This window comes from Leucoraja erinacea, chromosome 9, assembly GCF_028641065.1.
Source record: "Leucoraja erinacea ecotype New England chromosome 9, Leri_hhj_1, whole genome shotgun sequence".
Taxonomy (NCBI): Eukaryota; Metazoa; Chordata; class Chondrichthyes; order Rajiformes; family Rajidae; genus Leucoraja; species Leucoraja erinaceus.
This window is the reverse complement of record NC_073385.1, coordinates 2,142,501-2,147,500: the sequence shown is the minus strand read 5'-3', so window position 1 is coordinate 2,147,500 and position 5,000 is coordinate 2,142,501. Positions and strand designations below refer to the sequence as shown.

The window sequence follows — 5,000 nt, the reverse complement described above, 5'->3', positions numbered from 1 at the left end:
CGAATGCCTCACGTTCCCTGTCGTGTTTTGTGACGAGCCCAATGCAATAATTCCTAGAAAACAAATACATACATCCACGCACATTACATTTCTTAACAGTTTTCATTGGTAGGAACATGCCACCACGCTAAAGCCATTGCTACCCTTGGCATTCGCCCAGGTATGCAGTTACCAAGGGCCATGCATCTGACAATGGTATAAAACCTCTCCAATCTTACTTTCTTAACTTTGCGGTGCAATCTATTCCTGTTGAGAATCCCTTGAATAGGGTTTACTGTATACCATTAAGCGTAAACACACAGCGCGCTGGTGACACGCGTGGTACCTGTGAAATATCTCCATCTGTAACCCAGCCCTTGTTTAAACGCTTCTGCTCACCTTTAGAACCCGCTAGAGAACAAATCTTGAAATTTCGTTCTTATTTTCCCACTAGAGTTAGCTGAATGAATATAAATTGCCTGTAGTTAAGGCACTTCCAGACCAATCAGCGGCCCCTTCTTAACACAATACATCCCAATCAGGCGCTGGGCTCGCTTGTTCCACATTCTTTTGTATCACAAATTGTTGTTATGGAAACGCAAGAGAGAGGGAAAGAAGTACAATAATTTTCAGTGCAATTTTCCCACTCTCTCTCTGTCCCTGTCTCTCTGCCTCTTCTCCCACTTCGTCGCCCTCTGCTCTAAAACATGAAGTGCGGATAATATGCGAGGCCTCCGTGGATTTTTGTTTTACATGAAAAATAAGTTCAGCTGCCCGATGCTTTGCGATAGGCATGCTTGAGTGCAGCAACACAATGCTGCCTTTGCAAGCATGGCCTGTCTACTTTTAGCTGCTCTGCTAAGGCTTTTTTTTTTGGGGGGGGGGGGGGGGGGGGGGGGGGGGGGGGGGGGGGGGGGGAAGGGGTAGCAGGGGAAAAAAAAACTGAAGAGATGTGCAGATATCCATGGTTAGGGGGCTTGAGCGCTCAAGAATCTTGTCTTTATGTTTGCCTTCTCAATCGAAACACACAAAAGCTGAATTACCCATTCAACCCGTCCTGACAATGGGGCCGAGTTGGATAGCACTCTTGCATTTGTAATCAAACAGTTAGAGACTTAAATCGAGTCGGCATGATAGAGAAAGACTTGGACAAAGCCCATAGAATATCCATCAGTAAACATTTTCCTATGTCATATTAGTGGGTCGCCATGGCTTCGCAGCGACTGGGGACAATAGCACAAGTTTGCACACTCGAATACTGTCACCCTGCCAACCCACGCAACAGCCAAAAAAGGACAATCCATTGGAAACGATGAACTCCGTGGGGAAGGTAGGGCTGGGCGATTTTTTTTTGTTGAAAAGCGTGTGAAATGCTAATTGTTCGGCTTCTTTTCCCCGATGAAGTGGACGGTGATCTCAGCGTGTCCTCCCCACCTCTCGCCCATGCAAGGTGGCTATATCCCCTTTTGAGAGAAGGGAGACGAGGAGAAACGGACAAGTGACAACGCTTGGCTCACAAAACCCTCCGGCCTCCAGCCTCCAGCCTCCGGCGAAAGCGCCCCTCGCTCACCTGGGATGGTTGGTTCTCCATTAAGTGTGAAATTAGGATAACATTAGCCCCGCTGGTCAGATCCAAACCCGGGTGGAACAGACGTGGATGTAATCCCTGCGATTTTGAAAGGGAATTGACACTTTCTTCTAGGACCCATTGCGACGAAATTTAAACAGTAAACGTTGAAAACTGTCCCCTTGAAGGCGTCTTAAGCCGATCTAACAATGGCAAAGTCTTTACTTTGAAGCCTGATACCGCTTTAAGTGTGTCATCATTGCCATATTCACCCAAAGTTTGATCCGAACTCTTCCCACCGCGTAGGATATCTGATTCAGAGCCTTTATAGTGCGGGTTCCAATATTTCGCCAGGTCATTTTGTTTTCAATTATGTTTTAATTTCAGTACCACAGTCGGGAAGGTTCAAGCTAAATATCATAAACACGGACTGTAGCTATTGGTGGTCCATGTCAATGCGCAAGATCAGACTATGTCCATTCAATGTTGGACCAATCCTGCTCTGCTGTGCACCTTTGATTTTAATGGGTCAAAGTTCTCAGCTCCTTCGGTTTCATGCCAGAGAGCCCCCTTTCTGAGATGGGGAAAAACCGCAGGTGTTGAAATGTGAAATAGTAACGGAAAGAGTTGGAAAAATCTCAACAGATCAGGGAACACCTGCGGGAAATAAAAGTCCAAAACTGAGAAAGGGAGAAAGAGAGTTTCCCCCATTGAACCATTTCCCCCCTGCCCCCCCCCCCCCTCATTAACTAAGGATCTTCAGGCCATATCTATTTGACCAGTCACCTCGATGTCAATGGTTGTATCTCAGCCGTTTTCGCCAGGTGCTGTACATTGACAGGAGGGTTCTAGCGGATAAACTATTTGGCAGGAATGAGAAGAATTCAGCATTTCCTTTGCACAACTTGCATTCAAATAATAGCATGAAGCAAACGCTTAGGACAAAGCTTTTATTGACAATAACTGCTTGGACAGGTGGCTACACAACGTGGAGCCGGCAGATACGGGCTAAGCTTTGAAACGAGTTATGTTCAGACATTTGGGCATGCGCTGGAGTTAGAATCCCAGTACGACATACTCTGTGCTTACAGTGGTAATTTGTCATTCAAAGACGCAGCGCTGTCTTTGTATCATCCCTTCGAATTATCAGGACCTACCCCTGACTGGTGGGGTATATCATAAGCCGCAGGATGCCAAGCCCAACTCTTACCTGCCTGCCTGCACACAATCCACATCCCCCCATTCCATGCAGGTCTACATGTCTATCCAAAAGACTCTGAAATGCCACCACGGAGCTGCACCCACCACGACCTCTCACCGCGTCAGCGTGTTGCACTCACCACATCTCCTGTAAACTTTGCCCCCCCCCCTCGCCTTAAAGCTATGTTCTTATGCCCTCTAGTATTAGATAATTCCATCTTGGATAAAAGGTTCTGACTGTCTACCCTCTCATAAGTTTATATTCTTCTATTAGATTCTCCTGCAACATCCAGCGTTCCAGAGAAAACATTCTTAATACATGTTAAAATGTCACGCAGCAAACATCCAACTTCCTATTTTCTCTCGCTGTGAAACGATTGTGAACCGGAGATTGTTTTAAGGAGCGTTGTAAGTGTGGTTGGAAATCAGACCACACAAATGATTCCGAAGCAACATTCTCAGCAGTACAGGTTCCAGCTGCACGTTGACAAAACGCATCCCCCTCTCTTTAAGGTCACTCTTAGGTTGAGCTGGCTGACGGCCTCCTGAGAGGCCACTGGAGGCTTTTATCATCGTCTGCTCTTCCTTGTCGGTAACAATGTACAAGTGAAAAGAACAATTAACAATAGGGCACACCCCAAAGCGCCCCCCGACAGAAGGATTGCGCTTTGAAGTGGTGCGGGGAGAATGCAGGAGATAAATCATTTACAGCTGTGAATATGTCAAGCCGAGACAGCAGTGTCAAAAATTACTCGACGTGTCATCGCAGCATGCGGATAGAGTCCAGCTGTGGGCAATTTCAATCCCGACACATCTCAAGCTGCCAAGGGTGCTGGGAATCATCAGCATGCATCCCGCTAAAAATCCCATTCACTATCCGGAATGAGCGGAATTTTTCAACTAAGCTCCTTATGCAGTAACTTGTCCCGTAGGACGCAGTGAAATTGTGTCAGATGGATCTGAAAGGAACTTGATTGATTCGTCCCTGACAGATGTACAATGACGGCTGTAGATTTTAAAACCAGATTTTCGACATTATAGCTGCAACCCTGCCCGCGTCTAAAGGGATGTTGCAGTGATCACAAATAATGGGAGCGGCAAAATAAATCCGATATTATCTTAAATATATACATTATGTTAATGCGTTAAAAGTTAGATTGTGATTGAAAAAAGATCATCCTGAAATGATTCTAAAACAGTGAAAATGATGGACGATAATTATGTATATATATATATATATATAAAGTTCAGTATATACAAATATACTGAACTATCTATATATACTGTACTTTTTTCTGTTCATCATTATATTGTTTAAAGAGTACAGTGTTTACATGTTCTGTTGTGCTGCTGCAAGTAAGAATTTCATTGTTCTGTCTGGGCCATATGACAATATAGCACTCTTGACGTTTTAGCTATTTAAGGAATTATTAAATTCCAAACTAGTCTCATCATTTCTGGAAGTGGTGGGACTACACTAATTCACTCTGCCAATCAAGCCCCTGTCATTTGTAATAATTGTATTTACATGAAACGCAGATCAGTACAGCACAAGCCCTTCGGCCCACAATGTCCATGCCAAACATGACGCCAAGATAAACACCTTCGCTCAGTCCACCTGGACCTACCTGATCTCCCGGTTGCTAAACACTTACAATCTTCCCATTCGCACACAGATCTTTCTGTCCTAGGTCTCCTCCATTGTCAGAGTTGAAGCTAAACGCAAATTGGAGGAACAGCATCTCATATTTCGCTTGGGCAGCTTACAGCCCAGTCGTATTAATTTGATTTCTCTAACTTCAAGTAACCCCGGCAATCCCTCTCTCTTCATCTTTCTCCCACCCACTACACCACTTCTAGTTTTCACCCAACAAACAGCTAACACTGGCCTGTTTCCTTTTTCATCATTACCTTTTTGCATATCTTTCATTCATTGTTGTATATTTCTCCACATCTCACGTTTCACTTTCCCCTGATTAGTCTGAAGAAGGGTCTCGACCCGAAACATCACCCATTGCTTCTCTCCAGAGATGCTGCCTGTCTCGCTGAGTTACTCCAGCGTTTTGTGTCTATCTTCGGTTTAAACAGCAGCTGCAGTTCCTTATGTTCTATATCACCATTCCCTGCACATTCATGTGGATTTCTCAAAGCCTCTTAAATGCCAATATCCTATCTGTCCGTGCCATCACCCCTAGCTGTATTTTTAGCATTTTACATTTTAGCATTATTAATGGAGAAAAGCAGATCAATGAAG

The 5,000-nt window shown here is 44.7% G+C and overlaps 1 protein-coding gene across 1 annotated transcript in view; it reads right to left on the bottom strand.

Moving 5' to 3' along the window:
- Positions 1–277, bottom strand: part of LOC129699937 (protein FAM181A-like) — a 1,739-nt gene extending 1,462 nt beyond the window's left edge. Inside the window, exon 1 of the mRNA XM_055640037.1 lies at positions 1–277. This exon is cut by the window's left edge and continues 140 nt beyond it. The gene's annotated coding sequence lies outside the window, so the exon portion shown is untranslated.
- Positions 278–5,000: the final 4,723 nt, after the last annotated feature.